Below are 19,280 nucleotides of genomic sequence, written 5' to 3'. Positions count from 1 at the left end.
AAAGGTTTGTGCCAAATGACAAAGGAAAGAACCCTTCCTGCAAAACGTCTGTTAGAAAGCAGCACGTTGTCAGCTGGAATCATGAGTTATTTCAGCCCTCACTGGGCTGATCTGGAGAAGGGCTGTGCCAAGGTATTTACAGATGTCTTCTGATGGGTTTGAAGCATTTCTGGCTTGCGGGGTAGGCATAATTCTGCAAAGCTGGTGGATTGCTAGATCAATCTGAAATACAAGAAAGATCAATAAATGACCAAAAAAAAAAAAAAAAAAAAAAAAAAAGCACCCAGATATATTGATAGCTGCATTACGTACTACATGATTCCTTTCAGCTGTATGTTTTTTTTTAAATAAGAAAGTGTAGAGCTGCCAGTTCCCTTATCCATCCTTTCAAGCTCCAGGCTAAGTAAGAAGTGTTATTCCTCTCAACTGGAAGATGTATTCTGGGAAGAATGGTCTTCAAACTATTTGCGTTTCTTTAAGACATTCAGTTATGGGAAAATAAAACAAAGCAAAACAAAACAGCAAAAAAAACCACCAACAACCTCTATATTCTGAAAATGAAAAAAAACCCTTTTGACTTTCTCTTGACTGTCTGAAAAGTATAACACATCACATACAAATGTTTAAGGAACAAAGAGCTGTCACAGAAAAGGAGGGAGCTGCTCTTTTACCTATCAAACCTTCCACATCTTTGAGTGTCTGCCAACAACCAGAATGTGTGGAGGCACCTTCAGTAAACGGAGGGCAATGATGGCACTGCACTTACATTAATCCTTGATGAAATAGTACAGCGCTGATAGAAACTTCCCAACAGTCTGTGCTGATCTGAAATGCTCTGGCAACTCTTTGCAAAAGGCACTTCATGCTGAGTATTTTTATGTCATTGCTTGCTTGCTTGCTGGTATCACCTGTGCTGAGCTAGCTGGACAAACCCAGATTGGCAGCTCCTCAGATGTGTTACCGGCTAATTTCTCACTGATCATTAGAAACAGAAAGTTAATTCTGCTGGGAATTTAGCCAGCTTTCTTGCTGTGTATTCATCCTTGGCATAACTAATTCTGTCTTTAGACATGTTTTTGAAACACTCACACGTTTTACCAACAGATAAGTAGATAAGAGACCAAAATGCTGAATGGGAATGAAAAAAAAAAAAAAAGCCATGTCAAAACAACAACAACACCAAAAATAGAAGAATTAAAAGTGTTCCAAAAGGTTAAAGATGTGGACTGAAAAAGTCTCAGCCAAAAATATTTCTGAGGAATTTTTAAATTTATTTCTGTATTTCTTCTACTTGCCAAGAAAGCACGATCTTACTTCTCCAGCAAAATTGGTGTGCCCTTATCTTACTAGAGGAAGGGCCTCTCACCATGGCACAAAGCTGCTAGAGTTTCCCAGGACACAGGAACAAGATTTCCTCCACTTTTCCAGTCCTCCACTGTAGCATTTTGCAGTCAATGCTTTGGGGTTTTGGCAGAACTCACGGGTTACCCTAGTGTAGGATACTGGCTTCTATATTGCCAAGATACCTCATGGTAATTTTGGTCGCCCAGATTTCAGCTCTGTTGGGGATGAAAAAAGAGGCTGAATTTCCCACCGTCAGTCCCACAGATTCCTTCTCTCCCATTGGAAACGTCTGGGACATTACTGAGAAAAACACTGCAGTCTTTTGTTCAGGGGTTGGCAAAGGCAATGCTCCCCGCATTCCTTGCAGGGGGCTTTTTCCATGACTTTTTCACTGCTGTACACAAGTGCATACGGATACTTGGACACTCCGATGTAGGTCGCTCCAAAAGTAATGCCTGCTGTTGATTTCGATGGCAACTGCAGCTCTGCTGCCATCTGCTGGCACGACAACAAAACGTAATGGAGTATTTGTAGGAAGGTTCAGCCTCTGCTGCCGTACCACCAACAGTCACCTCTGATATCACGGGCATTCATCATTATCTGTCATCACAACACCTGAACGTACGGCCACTGACACAGATTGCTGACAAGGCCTACGATTAACCTGCAGCAATGAGGAAACCCATGAAGTCTACGTGGAAATGATAAAAGCTGACCAGGATAACTGCCAGCCAAGTTTCATGTTACAGATCGGTGTATCATTTCTGTATTTGGCAGGGTTGAGCAGTCGGCAGTTGGAAAACAAAGCACTGGATTTTGCAGTGTTAGTGAAAGAGTGAGATGTGAACAAATGAACCACTTGTCACGTACTGCCTTCTTCTGTAGCGACATTAAACTCTGCAGAAATACATTTTTCCTGTGTTTGCCTGTATTTGTGAGGAAGCGGGGCAGAAAGAGAGCAGCGTCGGGCAGAGGGGATGAAAGATGGAACCCTGCTTTCTCGGGCTCTCCTGCTTGCAGGAGGCCGCCACCGCAACTGCGAAGAACGTCTGCTTTATCCGAGACACCGTCCCAGAGCGTTATGTGGAGACTTCCCACACTGCGGCACGTCCTCCGGCATCACCGCGAAGTGCGGACGCCTCGACCGCCGAGGTTCGCCGCTTCGGAGCCGTTCCCGCCAGAAGCGCAGCGACGGCCCGCGAGGCGCGGCGCGGTTCCGGCCGCTTCCCTCACTCACGGCTCCCCGAGGCGACGGAGCGGCCGCGCGGCTCTCGGCCGGGCGGCTCTCGCGAGAGCGGCCGACGCGGCGGGGACGTCGCCGGGGCTCGCCTGGAAAAAGCCTCGGGGGCGGAGCGGAGGCGGCGGGGCGCGAGGATCGCCCGGGCCGCTTTAACGAGGAGAAGCCGCGAGCCGCTCGGACGCGGGACCGCGCGGCGAGGGCGGCCGTCGGCGCCGCCGGGCGAGCGGTGAGTGCGCGGCTCCCGTTGACGGCCCGGCGGCCGCAGCTCCGGAGGCGCCGAGTGGCCGCGGCCGCGCCCGGCGGAAGGCTGACGCCGCAGCTGCGGAGCCCCGGGTGCTGCTGGGCGCCGGCAGACCGGGCGGCTTGTGGAGATGGAAACTGCGGGTTGTGTCGGTGAAAGACACGCAGAGCCTCACCAAATTCAAGTGCGAGGTCTTGCACCTCTCTACTTTGCACTGGTGAGACCTTACCTGGAGTCCTGTGTCCAGATGTGGAGCCCTCGGTACAGGAGAGACGTAGACCCGTTGGATTGTATTGAGTGGAGGGCCATAAAAATTATCCAAGGGGTGAAGCACCTCTCCTATGAGGACAGGCTGAAAGAGCTGGGGCTGCTCGGCCTGGAGAAGAGAAGGCTCTGAGGTGATTGTGGCATTTCAGTATCTCAGTGGGAGCTACAGGAACAAAGGTGATAGACTCTGTATCAGGGTCTGTTGTGATAGGACCAGGGGAAATGGTTTCAAGCTTAAAAAGGATGGATTTAGGTTAGATATTAGGAAAAAGTTTTTTTACAGTAAGGGTGGTAAGGCAGTGGAACAGATTGCCCAGAGATGTGGTGGATGCTGTGTCCCTAGTGACTTTCAAGGCAGTGTGCTGGATTAAACCATGGGGAACCTGATGTAGATGTAAATGTCCCTGTTCATTGCAGAGGAGTTGGACTAGATGACTTCTAAAGGTCTGTTCCAACCCTAAGGATTCTATGGTAAAAGGCACTCTACACACTCTCTTGGCGTTGATTTCTGTCTCTTGGCACTTACTCTTCCTTTCCTCCTGTCACTAATACAAACATCTCATTTGCTTTTCTCTATTTTGTTTCCATGTAATCTTCTAGTGTCTTCCGATGCTTTTCTTGCACTCAGTTTCTTTGTTTCCTACACAAAGGAAACCCACCTGTGACCCCTCCCTCCCCCCACTCCTCTAACTTCTTTCCAGGCATTCCATTCCTAAACTTATTGGTATTCTGAACTCTCCTCTGATTTCATCATGGCAACAATCCATCCTTGACATCTCTCTAGAATTTCTCTCACTAAAGCCTTTGATGACTGCAGCTGAATCTCAGATCCACATCAGTATGCTTATCTTTTGCAAATTATCAGACACCTGCCTCACATTTAACCAGGCTTTTCTTACTGAATTCTTGCCCTTCCTCAGGGACTGTATCCTCTCTGAGCTTCTCTCATTATTCTCCAATTTTTTTTTTTTCCAGTTTCATTTTGGGGGGAGAGGGGTAGGAACCAGACAATTCTTTAACTTCCTATGGGTTTTGGATAAATTTTTTGTCTCTATCCACACTGTCTGTGGATAATTTTGTCAGAAAACTAAGTAATTTCCAAATTCTGAGACAGAGAAGCAGATTAAAACTTGGTTTTCTCTCTTTGGTGCTCTCTTCCAAACATTCAGCAATCCACTCTATTTAGCTGTGACTAGAGGTAAACTCATTTTCTCTAGGCCACCTGGCAGCTTTGTGTCCTGTTTGTTCAGTCCTTAGTCACTGAGGTTATGGCCTGTGACTAGAGTGCTGCAGCAGTGTGACAACCAGAATGACAAATAGCCACAGAGTTGAATTAGGTAGAAACAAGTCAGTTTTGAAACGAGTGTCACAGTACCTTGAAGAACACCTACATGAAGATTTACTGTCATTAAAAACTAAGTATTTGACTCGGTTGTTCAGCATTTGTGTGCGTGCTGCATGGCCTGAATTCAGTGCTCTGGAGGTTTGGGTCCTGTACTTTGCTACCCTAGTATCTCTGGTTCTGCTGGTACATCTCTTGTGCCTGGAGCTGGCTCTCCATCTAACTGAGGCTTCTTCTTTAACACTTAAAAAAACAGGCTCAAGGAAAAAAGGTTTTGGTGATGTGACATGAAAATAGACAGCACAAATACAGACCTGCAGTAACAGAAGATGTACGTGCTAGGTGTTGAATATAATTTGGAAACCAAGCCACAGATGAGAGGTCTTACTTGATTTGGTTTATTTTTGCTAATCAGAAAGTCAGTAGATGTAAACTACAGATGCAGCATAGGGATATTCAGTCAGGTGATGCAACATGTATCTAATTGTTTTTTCATAATTACAATGATTAATAGATATTAGCATGATAATGACTCTCTTCCTAGCTTAAAATGTTATCACTAAATTTGAAAATGGCACACTAATAAATAGGGCTTCTAAAAGAGGTGTGTTGGTAAAACCTTGTTTTATCTACTTGTTTTTCACTGTAATATCAATATATTGAAAACATTTGCACAGGGCCAAGTAATTGTGAGGGAATAAAACAGCATATGAGGTTATAATTACTATGTTAGGTAAAACAGAGCATTATCAGTCTTCATTGTTGTTTTTTTTTCCCTTCCAGTTACTTGATAGTCAGGAAACTTTTCACAGCTGAGCCATTGTGTTTTCTTCAGAAGTTAAAAGAAGATTGGCAGATTGATGTCCGTATTCAGCTGTACAGCCAAGTACTGGAAGAACTGCACTATTTCATCCTGCTCTTCTGTGAGTTTCTATTATTTACCACGTAAGAACAACTTCTTTGTAATGTCTCCCTTGTAGAAAAATGACATGTTTATCTTCAGTGCCAGCCCTTGATTTCCAGTGCATGTTCAAAATAGTTAATGGGTAAAGGAATGCTGGCTGGCTTTATGCTAAGAAAAAAAGCCTCCACAAGTTCACAGTTAGTAGAGTACACTTTTTTTTTTTTGGCCAGATGGTCTGCTGGTTTCTCAAGTCTTCTTATGTAACATGAGGGAACATTTTGTTGTTTGAATTGTTATAACTGCCTATTTTCTGTGCTCAAAGGAATAGATTCCCTTACATCTGGGGTATTTTTAACTGGATAATGTAACTCAGAGTGATAATATATAAAAACAGTCTTCTGTGTTGGTTGTTTGAAAGAAAGTTGTTTCTTCATTAGAAATACTAGAAATGTAATAATTTGATTTGGTAGTTAGTTTTTCATCTGAATATTAAGTTCCGAGTAGAAAAGAAAATAGCACTAAGTTTAATTGCATGCTTTGAACAAGGTTTAATAACCTATACAGTTTCTTCAATATCCCTCAGTAGTGTATGCTATTACTGTCCTTAGAACCCCTGATGTCCTTGTTTTAATGGTTCAAAGCATGTGAAAAATATTTGTCTGGAAGAATATAACAACTGGGATTTTTTACTTGTACATGATAACACACTAAATTCTATCACTTTTAATTAAATTGATTAATTATAATTTAATAATTTAACTATATATAAAAATATATAGCCATAATTCACTGCTGCAGATCTGAATACAAAGATTGCTGGGGCAATGCTTTCAGGGCCAAAACTTCAGCTGGACTGTTGTGTCTTTTGAAGGAATTATGCAGATCCTTCCTATTTGAGGGTCTAGCTTTTGGCTGTCATCTTATGAAGTCACTGCTTTCCATGGACTTCCTGGCATTTGCCTTAATCAAGAGTTGGTGAGGGATAAAAGCCCCTGGCTGATCTCATATCTGCACTTCTTGCATAACCATTGTAGTAAGTATCATCCTTAATCTAACATTGTGAAATAGTTTAATTTATAGTGATTAAAAAGGTGCAAAAATATGTCAACCTTCACATACCTTTGGAAGATCTAGAATCATATAATGGCTTAGATTGGAAAGGACCTTACAGGCCCCCCCAGCCCCAACCCCTGCCATGTGCAGGGCTGCCCCCCACCAGCTCAGCTGCCCAGGGCCCCATCCAGCCTGGCCTCGAGCGCCTCCAGGGATGGGGCACCACAGCTTCTCTGGGCAGCTGTGCCAGCGCCTCACCAACCCCTGGGTACAGCATTTCCTCCTAACATCTAACTTAAATTGCCCCCTTTTTAATTTAAAATCATTTCCCCCTGTCCTATTGCTAGCAGACTGTGTAAAAACTTGTAAGCTCCCTTCAAGTACTGGGAGGCTGCAATCAGGCCTGCCCAGAGCCTTCTCTTCTCCAAACTACACAAGCCCAGCTCCCTCAGCCTTTCTTCACAGGAAATGTTCTCCAGCCCTCTCATCGTCTCCAAGGCCACCTCTGGACCTGCTTCAGCAGCTCCACATCCTTACTGTACTGGGATGTAGTACTCCAGATGGGGCCTCACAAGGACAGAGTAGAGGGGAGCAATAGCTCAGGTTGGGTAAAACCCAGCATCCTGGCCAAGAAGCAAGGATGTGTAAGCAGTGTGCTTACATGTATTTCTGAAGCTGTAGTTTGATTTTTATGGTGTATATATGTATGGGAAGAATGGCCTGAACCTCTGATTGATCACCTGAGGCGAGCAATGAGTCAGCCCTGGGAGCACAGGTGAAGGCAACTCAGCTGTGCTGCTGGAAGGAGTGGAGCCTGGCTGCACCTCTCCTAGGCCCATTTAAGAGCTGACTACCAGTGGGGAAGGATCTTTTTCTGGAGATCCCTTCTTTGGGGTTTTACAGCAAGCCCAGGTAAGCGTAAGCATCCATTCTTTCTTTGGTGTATGTAATAATCTGCTTAGCCAAACTCTCTTGTATTAGCCAAACTCTCTTGTGTTTCGTAATTATAATGTCTGTGTATTCATTGATTGTACAGTATAACTAAGGTTTTCTAGCATGTGTTCACTGCAGTTGGGAATTATCTAGGGCAAACACGAAAACCTGGCAAACTGTAGCATTGTGGAGTAAAGAGAAATCCTGCAGGAGAACAACTTGCAAGCAGAGGCATCTAAGCAGAGAACTAATCACTTAATAATATATTTTTATCGTTTGTTTTCTTTAAAGCAAGAAGGCAAAATGGAAGTCAAGAAGTAAGAATGGACATCATGAAAACATCATTAAGAATTTCTGTTCTAAAAGTAAGCTAGAGAAGGAGTCTGTAAATACTTACAATTCCACATTTCTCTAATCATAAATTATTTTTCTTGAGTTCCTATATTCAAGTTTATTTAAATAAGAGGTTGGCATAATCTCTGTTTATGCTTGTGTGTGCATAGCAGTATATTTGGAGATGCTCAGGTAGTAGAAAATGGTCAGTAACTCAGTCACTCTGTTACAGCAAGAATTTAAAACATCCCTATAATATTATAGAGATAGCTAGTCAAAAATGGATTTTTTTGGTTCCCAGTCCTTGCCAATAAATTTCTCTGGTCTTGAGTCAACAGGTGGGTTGTTCATTACAAGATGAAGAAAATCCAGCAGAACTGTGTGGAGCACTGAGGGCATAGCAAAATAATGGATCGTCAGTACCAGATGGATGTATGTATTTCTTAAAATTCCCGTCTTTTTATATAGCAATATAGATGGCTCTACTTATCTTGTCCTTAGTACACTGTGCACTTTTAAGGCCATGCTGTTGGATAAGGTGATGAGAGCACTTGACCAGTATAGGGCAGTGCAGGAGCACAGGATTCAGTATTGTCTTGAGACTTTGGAGAGGAGAAATAAGATTCAGCTACAAACAGGCCCAGGACTGGGAAAGGGTCTTCCATCCCAGACAGATCCTGCTGATGAGCTGCTCAGCATAGAGTTGCCTCCTGCTCCTCAGTGAGGAAACATCAACAAGAGCAGAGCTGAAAGCCTCGTGATCAGGGACTTTGCCTGAAAGAGAGTTAAATGTGGCTCTAATTCTTAGTCTGAAAACCGCATCAACAATTTATTCAATTACTGTTTATAGTAGAAGTAGCTACAGAGGCTTACAATCCATACAGGCTCCAGGAATGCCTTCTATTTATGTGCAGTTTTTGTTTGTTTGTTTTCCCCTTGATCTCCAGATGGGTTCTTCATTTGTTCACATGAGAAAAAAATGAACAGAAGTAGAGAGGTGTGAATTGAGTGTGTGTATATACTTTTACATCTGTTCCTTGTGCTTCGCATGCTCTATAGGAATGTAGGTGACCTGGATGCAAACTCCATAAGGCTGTGGGGGAAACTTAAATATATCCCTACTCCCTGGGTGGCAATTAAGTATTTGTTATCTTACAGAAGGAGGCTGTGTATGAACTGAGATGCCTGTCAATTTCTAATGACATTTCTGTAAGTCTTGTGGTGAAAGTGGTGAAGACAGATGAAAGGCAAGTAGGTTGGTTTATTAAATGATCATTCTTCACACTGAATAGCAATTTGATGCACTTTGAATCCAAGTATTAGAGCCTCTTGTTGTTCTGTAACTTGATCACAGCACAGTAACTCCTAAGCTAATTTCTTAAAGGCTCATCTGTAGTCTCAGCTGATTATCCTCCGACAGTGAAATGTTTGGGATGGAAAACAGCAGCAAATGTAGATCACTGATTTATTTTATTGCAGTCATTATGTCTACCCTTGGAGGCCTTAGAAGCAAATTCTGTTTTCCATGTATTCAAGCTAGAGTAAACCTTTGCTCCAACAGTACTAAATGTAACTATCTGAAATGTTTTGTAGTGTATCAGTAGTTAAGAGTGAGCACCCTATTCAGAGTCACTGAAGTCCAAGACTTGCAGGTAGCTGTCAGAGCTGAAGACAAGTGGCTCTGTGGGCATGTTGCATAGCCACGGTCCCGCATGCATCCCTACTGGTGGACGGGCTGTCGAAGTGCCCTGTGGTTCCCTTCCAGCCTCTGCACTTTCCTTCTCAGGGAATCAGAGTAAGAGATCAAAGGCAGAGAGAAGGTGCACAGTGTTTTGCCCACCTGTATTTTCTGGAGAAGTGCCTTCAGATGTCTTGGCACAAGTTTTTCCCTAATGATTTCGTAGGGCTTTGCGCATGGCTGCAGACTAGCACTGTCTGAACACACAACATAAAGGTAATGTAGGTGCCCTGCTCACAAAGAAGCAAAATTGCTTCTGACAGATTCTTGGAGATACCAGGCAAAGTATTCACAGGTAGACCAGTAATCAGAGCAAGAAAAATTGTGCTCCCCCAGCTGGTGAAGGGGCTCTATGGCCACACAGCACTCCTTCCCAGGAAGCAGCCTAGTTCCAAGAGATACTCTCTTGTTGTGGTCTTATACTGACCAAAAATCATTCCACATCATAACATCACACTGTACTGGGAATTAAAGGGTTAGTACTGCGGCTCAGTGGCTTGTCAGCATTTCTGGTTTCCTGGTCTCAGAAGAAAAGAGTGAGCTACAACTCCCAGAAGACTTCATTGTTCCATTTCCATTCGAACAAAAAGATAAAACTGGCGGAGTCTCAAGACTGCCTCTCTTTGCTCTCTGTGCTCCTGGCTGCCTCTCCTATAGCATTAGAGTAAGCAATGCAGTTTTGTAAACTCTCTCCTGTTTTATTTGAGTTATTAACTCCAAATCCCATTGTATTCTATTATCTCACATTGTGCCACTATATTTTGTAAATTAAGATTTTCCCTTAGTTCACTGCTGCTGGTTTTCTTGCCTCTTCCCCCACCCTTTTGTCTTCCCAGTCCATAGATCCCTTAGCTCCCTATCACCAAACCTGGCCAAGCTACGACAACTTCCTTCAGTGACTGGCCCTTACATGAGCCCAGGCTAACAGAAGGGGACTTATTTTCTGGAGAACATTTTTGTCCTTTTGTTTTTCTTCTAAGACTGTGCAAGCTTTGGGTAGCAGTGTCATGGTAGGGAAAGGAGAACGTGTGGACTTAGCAACAGGTAGGACATACTGCCACCTGCAGAGCCTGAGTTGACTTCAGACAGAGCACAGAGGGCACCTGAAGAATGGGGGATAGGGCATAATGGATATACGTCATCTTACTAGAGGATCATTAGATGAGGTAACTGGAGGTAAAAGGTAAAGGAGTTTACACTAGACAGCAGGGATTTATCTGAGCATCAGCTTAGTAAGGGCTGTGCAGAATATCTCATCGTGCCAACCTAGCTTCTCTCCATCTCACTTTTGAGCACTGCACAGACTTTTTGACGTGCTGTACTTTCTGACGTGGTGGGACTCAATAGTCAGGAACCAGAGGAGATAGACCATACCCTCTCAGCCCACCTGGAGGGTTTGGTTTGGAAATGTCTTGGGCTGAAGCAAGGGAACAAGTCAGGAAATAATTTTAGCTGCTGTATCTTCAGTTAGTGAGCAGGTGTAGCTTGTGAGCTCTCAGGGCCAAATCAGAGAGTATTCAGGAAAAGCAGCATTACCTTTAGAGTGAGGGTGGAACCACTGATGTGATGAAGTTCTGAAGTGTGGTCTAAACTACTTAAGTAAACTCCCGATTGAATGAATATAGCTTCACATGAAAAATGAAGCTGTGTAAATGCTTACAACACGACAGTCTTGAAAAATACAGCTCTCTAGGTGTTAGATTCTTATATCCGATTAGGGAAAGAAGTTGTGTGATTCCTAATGATTTCATCTGGGAGCACCCAAAGGTACAAGAAGAGTAATTTCAGAGAATTTCAATTGGAATCACAGATTCTGGAAGGGCACCTTTGGAGATGTTCTAGTCCACTGCTTGCTCAGGCAGGGTGTTGCTCGCAGACGTGTCCAGTTGGGCTTGAGCATCTCCAGAAATTCCATCACCTCTCTGGGCAATCTGTTCCGGTGTTTGACTTCTCCTGGAGTAAAACTATTGCTTTTTTGTTTTGTTTTTCCTATTTATACAGACTTTCACAGGTGTTCACTTTGTGTTCATCACTTGTTATCCTGTCACTGGACAGAATCTGGCTCCCTCTTCATCATTCCTTCCTATCAAGAATTTATATCATCAACAAGATCCCCCTACGCCTCTTCTTTTCCAGGCTGAACAGTCTCAGTTCTTTCAGCTTCTCTTCATGTCACATTATCCTCTTCCTTTGTTATTTTTGTGCCCCTTCACTGCACCTGCTGCAGTAGCTTCCTGTCTCACACCAGGAAGCCCAGAGCTCCAGATGTATCGCACCAGAACTGAGTTCAGGAGAGGGAATTCCTCTGCTGACCTGCTGTCAATGCCTTGCCTAACGTGACTCTGGAGGTCGCTGACCTCCTCTGCTGTGAAGGCACAGTGTTGGCTTGTGGTCAGCTTTTTGTCCTGCAGAACCCAGATTCCTTTCTGTAGTTCTTCTCCTCATCCTGTCGTTATGTACTGGGGAGTCATTCCTTGACAGACACAGGACTGCATTTCTTCTTGTTGAATATCACATGATTCTTTTCAGCCTAATACTGCAGCCAATCCAGCTCCCTTTGAATGGCAGCACACTCAACTAGTGCCTCAGCAGCAATGTTGTACCATCTACAAACTTGATGAGAGTGCACTTTGTCCAGACGTTCAGGTCATTAATGAAGATAGACAATGTTGGCCCTGATGTTGTCTTCTGGCATACTTGTTGTGGTTTCAAGATTTCTGCTATTGGTATTCCACATCATAACATCAGGTAATGCACGGGGAGTTAAAGAGTTAAGGCTTCAGTTCCATGGACTGTTGATAGTTCCAGGTACATTTCAGAGAAGAGAAAGAATGAACTGTATCTCCCAGAATACTTCACTGTTCCATTTCCATTTTCTGTTTAAAGGGAAAGAGAAAACTGGGAGTCATGAGACTTCTTTTTCTGCTTGGCTCTGCAGTGTATGCTCCCTAGCTGTCTCACCTTTAACATTAGAGTAAGGCCTGTCTCTTGATTATTTAATGTATTAGCTACAATTCCAATCGTATTGTGTTCTATTGCATTCTCTCACATTGTGCTCTAATACTTAGTGAATTAATTTTCTCCCTTAGCTCGTTGCTGCTGTTTTGTTTTTAGACCCATCACAGGGTCCCCCTGTGCCATTTAGTCAAGGAACCAGGTTGAACCAGGCCAGAACTGTGACAGTGCTGTATCTCAATAACTGGGTAAAAGGCACGAGGTGCACTGAGTAGGACTTCTGCTCCACCATACGTTTTTGTTGAGTTTGTAATATAGAGCTGGTTGTATGGAAGTGGAGCTTAATTGTAACTTTCCTAAAATCAGAATGCTGTACTGTTGTAATTCCAAAGATGTTCACTATATGTTTCCCATTTACGAGTATTTATAGCTGACCTACTGTTACTGAATCCTCGCTAATTTTGTATTTACTTTTATTCTTTGAGAGATATAATTGTTAGGTGAGAAGATGAAAAATTCATTGTACTCTGCAGAGAAGAAAGATAGTTTTCTTTGTATGAATGGCAGAGCAGCCCCATAGCAAGATTTGTAGGGTGAGTTAATACCTTTTTCTGGAGTAACTGAAAAACTATAGAGAAGACATGAAAGCTGCTTGCAGTTCTGAAATGGGGGATGTATGGAGAATAATTAGTATTGACCTCCAAAGGTAAATCTAGACTGAGAACAGTTGTAATAACTGCAACTGCACAATGTTGCTCAGTTAAGGAAAAATTAAATGTAATGCAGTGGAGAAAAGGAGAAAGAAATGAAGAGTTTAGTGTTCAGATCACATACACTGAGCCAAAAATTTGCATATATCACATGTGAGATGCCTCTGCTAAGTGAAAAAGCATCATTGATTTTTACCCCTACAGACTAAAGCACCATGGATTTCTACCAAACGCTGTGAGTATGCTTGCTTCATCACATTTTTTCCACTCTCTGTCAAGACTAGTGGGGTAAGAATCCTCCACAAGGGAAACACTGGGGCAAAAGTACTAAGAGAATCTGCTGGGAAAAGGTGAAAAGGAGTTGGGGGGTGTTGTCTGTAAGAGTGGATGTGATGATGCCCCAAATTGCAGGTGTATTTAGGATGTTGGCAGCAGTATTTTCTTTGTGTAACTCTGCTTCATGGTATGAGTGGTGAGAGGCAGTCAGAAAGCTCACCTGGCTGTCTGCTCAACAGGGATCACACTGAACCTCTATTTCAGTAGCGAAAAAATGGTGAATATATGATGTCTGACTGTCTGCTAGCAGTCAGTTTGGGTATGCAGTTTTTGTGGGAAGAATGGTGGAACTGAGCAGACAGCTGGCCTTCTATTTGTCCCTGAAAAGCAGCTTATGCTACCATGGCTTGGAATCACAGAATATGGAATCATAGACTGGCCTGGGTTGGAAGGGGCCTCAAGGATCATGAAGCTCCAACCCTCATGCCACGGGCAGGGCCACCCTCCTCCAAATTTAGTACTAGACCAGGCTGCCCAGGGCCCCATCCAACCTGGCCTTGAACACCTCCAGGGATGGGGCATCCACAACCTGGAAGATCTTCCTGGAAGATCTGGGCATTCTCTTAGGGACTACCTGAGTTCAGTAACTCCTCTGCTGTCCATAGAAGTACATGGAAATTGTGAGTAAATGATACTACAGCACATCAACCAATATTAATACTGCTGCTAATGCTGATGGAGGTAAATGAATAGATGTAAGAAAAAATGGGAAGTTAGAAGACACAAAGTTGTCCTGAAACATTTGCTGAGAGTTTTACTCACGTAAGTGTTTCCATGTGTTAAAGTGGGACTGTTCATGTACATGAATACATCTTTGAAGGATTCACTCTTTAGCAACGTCATCTTTTTCACTTTAGAAGATTTTAATGTGACTGTTGTACTTTCTTGAAAAGACGAACAGGTATTTTACTGTAGTATTCTTTTCTTCTACATCTTTTTAGTTGTTTTACATAAACTGCTTTACATATGTGATTTTTTGAGACCTTTTATGCTTCTCTTACTGTATGATTGTCAATTTCTATATTTGATTCAAATTAATGACTTTTTAATTTGTAATACATTCTGTTGGTTATATTGCAGTGTGTCACAAATATGTCTCATGCTCAATTTCCCCTCATTCCCTTTGATCACTCTGTACGGCTGATTTCTCAATACTGGTGTGCTGTCTTTCATGGTTTTTGTCTTTTCCTTTTGCAGAAATTGCTGACCTTCACACAATCACCTTTCATCCATACTCTGTTCTCATCAAAGTTAGTATAACCACAAGCTTTAGGCTTCTTTTTAGCTTTACTCTTTCTCATTTATCATAGATGAGCTGCATTTAAGCTACAGCCAAGAGTACCTCCTTGCAGGTCCACGCACTGGAGATAACCGAGGTCCTTGCTGTGAAGAAAGGGGAATAGAGATGCAAGGGAATGATGGAGCTGAAAAGAAGTACAGTAAGAGACTTTGGCAAACTTTTTTTCACAGGACAATGATTCATCAGTTTGCTCTCTTCTATTTATGAATCATCTGGAAGTGGGCTTTGCCACAGTGTATGCTCGATCTGTGAGTTGCTTTTGAGTTAATTACTATGACTGTCAGCCTTTCTGTTAATTTGTAATGTGTAATAATCCAAATCACCTGTGTGATATCTTTTCCTTGGTTCAGAGATTCATTAATCCCACAAATGGCTTTCACTATAAATGTGAGTACATTGGTATAACTTTCTGTTCACAAATCTATGTTCAGAGAATAGAAGTAGTCCTATCTTAATTTTTTTTCTGCTTACAAACTGCCATAGAGTGTGCTTTCAAATTTACATGAAAAGAACATGAACAATGTGTTGAAGGAGAATTTACAGACATACAGATATCATTGTGCAATATTTGCCCACGTTTAAAGTGTTTGTATAAGTATCAAACATGAGGAAGAATCAGAAACTCATTAACAGAATTTCATGTACATTTAATGTAAACACTATCTACTAAAGTCTCCAATTAGGAAAGCATAACATGGTTAATATATGTGACTCACCTGAATCCCAGTGTTAAACGTGCTGTGATTAAGTAATGGATGGCTTTTGGGAAATGAATTGATGGTCTCAGGCTTGTTCCTGCTGGACAATTATCACTGTCATACAAATGAAATTGTTATCCAATTGCTTTACGAGCTAAGGAGAAGGATAATGAACAGAATAGATAAAGCAGCAGAACTATTCCTTGTCCTTAAAACATTTAAGTGGCATTTAATCATCTGGATGATATGGTAGTAACTTATATTGCCACTGGCCTCGCTGAAATCTTTGTGGCAAAAAATATAACTTCCAAGGTCTCTAAATCTTTCTTATCAGTGACATCTCAGATGTAAATGTTCACGCAGGTTCCTACATCAGGTTGCTTTTTACTGTCAGAATTTTACACAGAAAGTTTTCTAGGAGCTTTACTACTTACTGGGGAATGAGTCCTCACGTGGAAGGAACCCAACCCTTGAAAACCAAAATGTTGGTTAAAATAAAGCAAAATAACAATATGCAGTAATGCAACATTAATTAAATAACTTTTCTTGGGGAAAAAGTTCATAAGGTACTTTTCATCAGCTCACAAATGTTCGAGAGGAGTCCATTCTGTTAAAAAGAGCTCAGATGCTTCCAGTACTTAAAGCTGAAGATACATATTATGAAGTATGAAATGTCAGGATATGCCTTAAGATACCATCTACTCCATCAGTGCCTAGAAAGACAGGATCAACCACAGAGGTATATCATTCTTTACCACTGTCTAACTTGTTATTGAAACTCTCAGATGACGTAGATCCTGTACTGTTGGTTCAACAAACATCTCATTGTTTAATTAGCTCTGTTTATTCTTCCTCATGTCTGCTAGGATTCTTCTGTACTTCAGTTTAAGCCATGTTTTGTCTTACTGTCAATGGATTTATGTAATCCATACGTAATATGTATGCATGATGCCATGGGCTTCTCCTGCCCTATTCCCTACAAGGCTTTCTCCTCTCTATCGTGTAAGCCAGTTGTGAAGATTCTCTTTAAATCCTAATGATTAATATTTTTCTTTTTCATCTTTATTATTTTGTCGGTCTTCAAGGAATTGAGAAAATGACAACATGGCATAGAACTAGTGGCTTAAAGTCTCTTCTAACAGCTGTCACTAAACCAGCCATCTGTACAGTATCTGTAAGGATTCCTAAATATTCGTTTTTCTCTGTTTTTTTTAGAAAAGATGATGGCTGTACCACGAGACACGAAGGACCCGAGAAAAGATGAAACAAAGGTCACTCATCTCTGGGCCCTGCAAACAGTGCAAGGCAAAAAACTCTTACCATCCCGAAGGCCTGTCGTTGTGCACACCGATGAATCATCCAGTGTGGAACCCTGCAGATACCAGTAAGGTGTGCCAATTAACAGAGTAATGATGTAGATTGCTCTTAATCATAACAGGCCATTAATTTTCTGGTAACTCATAATACAAATAAGACAGTAGCTATCCAAGCATCCCATTCACCTCAATTTCATAGAGTAGCTATTGTTGCTAAGAATCGTATCGCCCCTGTGGGTTTTGGATCAGCTGTATCCTTGAGAAGTCTCCTAAAGTCTCTCTGCTCTGAAGCAGACACTCATGCAAAGAATAGGAGTGCTGGAGATGGAATACCACACGTGCTTCAGAGTTTACACACTGCATAGTGCTACAGGCAAAGAGGCATAAAGGAGGAAATAGGCAGAGCAAATGTGGAAGTTTCATGTGAGATTATCTTCTCCTCTTTTACCAGACCACCACTAGATTAATTCTGATGTCTTTTGCTGGCAGGTTTACAAATTATCTCATTAGTTCCTGTGAGTGTACATTTTTCCACTCAGTGAACAAATAAGCAAAGACAAAAGCAAAACCAAAAATCACAGCAGGCTGGAATTCCTACACTAAGTACAGGTCAGGCAACACAGCTATATGATGAAAGGAATTCACACAACAGAACTGATCCAAACCAAACCAAAAACATCTTGGTGAAGGCTTTTAGTTAGAGGTATCTGGTTCAGCTTGTTATTGAAGTAATATATTGATCAGCATTATTGTCACATTTTCCTGGACCCCATAGGCATTCTGCATTGCCACTAATTGCTACTGAAATATTTCCTATTTTTCTGTAATTTTCTATGTTTCTCTAATTTTCTTTCAGAATTATGTTCCTACTAAAAAATCCAGCTTTATACAAGCACTGTTGTTAAGTACTATATATTAAAAATATAGGTACATAATATATTTAAAATTTAAAACAAAGGGTATAATTATACCCTTTTTCAAAGTGATAAAATTAACCCTTTTCATTTATAGGAATATTTGAATACTGTCTATTTATTGACTACTTACAAATCATCTTATTTCTAGATGAGCAAAACTATTTTTGGAGTGTGATGTTGCATGTGTCCTTTTTAAAAGCTAGAAACTATACAGTGCTTCATAACGTCTTACAGGTCTTACAATCCATGCTTGCAGTATTTAGTTTTGAGGCATATGGCTTTTAAAGCTCATCTCCTTAATACCATTTGTGTGCCAAGTTTACAGCTTGGCTTCCAGACTGGGATTCTCTTCTTTGTTCTAACAACTATGAATGCCTAAAGCCCTAGCAAAGTGTCTGAAGAATTTGTTTCCTATAGCTGCTCATATGGAAATAACAGTCAGCTGCTCATATGGAAATTAGTGAGCTACTTTGACACTTGTGAAATACACGGATCACTTCTTAGAGCTTAAACATGGATTTTTTTTTTTTTTTTGAGGAATTGAACTTGAATAAGATAAAGTGGGATAAAGATTAAAAAAGACTGTGGACAGCTTAGAAAGTAGGTGGAAGGGAAATTTTCAGGACTCTACTAACAGTGCACAAATCACATAGGAATGACAGAGAACAGAGGCTCATGGAACAGAGGCTGAATAAATTACAGAAAATATCAGATATTGTATGATATCTGATTATTGTAAGATAAGATGCCTATAGGTGGAAATTCCACACCTAAGTAGGTAAGCAGAGCATGAAAGCCATGCAACTGCCTGCCTTTCTTTATCCAGGTGATGCCAGTGACTATGGAGAGCAAGTGACCATGAGATGCTACTACCTCTCAGTAATCTGATTGGAAAGGGGCTTCAGGAAGTCTCTGTCCCACCGTAGGACAAGCTTTGGGGTCAGACCAAGTTGCTCAGGGCTTTGTTCATTTGAGTATCTAAAGCCATCATAGCCATATTATTTGCATAGTGATGCCAACACATGTCAGGGCAACCTGCTCCACTTTTCCAGGATAATTAAGAGGCCTTACCATGAGCAGCTCCCTTCACTAGGTGCATTCCATCAAGTTCCTTGGGCACACGTCCTATTCACATGCATCCTAACCTGATTGTCCTCTGCTCAGGATAGGTCTTTATTTGGCTTCTGACCTTCCCTCTTTTCTCAAGGGTCAGGAATTCCTAAAGACCAGTCTTACCAGGAAAGACTGAGGTAAGAAAGGCACTGAATACCTCATTCTTTTCAGTGTTCTGCAAAGGGTTCCTTCTTCATTCAGCATTGAGCCCTTATTTTCCCTAGTTTTCATATTCCTGCCTGTGTACCTGTAGAAGTCTTTCCAGTTGCCTTTTATGTCACTCACCAGATTCACCTCCAGATGGACTTTGGTTGGAATAATGACTCTATGTTTGTCCTGGGTCATCTGTTGCTGCTCATATTTGAGTTTAGTCAGGATATCTACACTTGATCTTTTGATCACCTGTGTCAGGATCATCAGTGCACTCCAGAAATCTGGATTGTTTCTGACTGTGCTGGACTGCGTTGTCTCTTTTGCATTTATTAGAGTGTGCAAACAAGAGGTTTCTTCCAGTTATCTAATAGGCTCTAATTATGTGAG

General features: G+C 41.9%; 2 long non-coding RNA genes across 4 annotated transcripts; both read left to right on the top strand.

The window, feature by feature from the left end:
* Positions 1-1,904: 1,904 nt before the first annotated feature.
* LOC149911448 (uncharacterized) lies at positions 1,905-6,862 on the top strand. Of its 2 annotated transcripts, none has more exons than XR_016463317.1 (3): positions 1,905-2,810; positions 5,270-5,357; positions 6,210-6,862. It is a non-coding gene; the product is annotated as an uncharacterized LOC149911448 (long non-coding RNA). The 2 variants fall into 2 exon arrangements; XR_016463318.1 differs by lacking the exon at positions 6,210-6,862 and adding an exon at positions 5,569-5,874.
* A 101-nt stretch (positions 6,863-6,963) lies between these two features.
* LOC116240229 (uncharacterized) lies at positions 6,964-17,587 on the top strand. Of its 2 annotated transcripts, XR_016463316.1 has the most exons (4): positions 6,964-7,303; positions 7,996-8,089; positions 14,707-14,835; positions 16,610-17,587. It is a non-coding gene; the product is annotated as an uncharacterized LOC116240229 (long non-coding RNA). The 2 variants fall into 2 exon arrangements; XR_016463315.1 differs by having other exon boundaries at positions 6,964-8,089.
* The last annotated feature ends 1,693 nt before the right edge of the window (positions 17,588-19,280 follow it).

The sequence above is a fragment of the Phasianus colchicus genome, unplaced genomic scaffold, assembly GCF_987193195.1.
Source record: "Phasianus colchicus unplaced genomic scaffold, bPhaCol1.hap1.1 HAP1_SCAFFOLD_111, whole genome shotgun sequence".
Taxonomy (NCBI): Eukaryota; Metazoa; Chordata; class Aves; order Galliformes; family Phasianidae; genus Phasianus; species Phasianus colchicus.
Note: the sequence above shows the minus strand (reverse complement) of the source record. Positions and strands in the feature narration are given on the sequence as shown.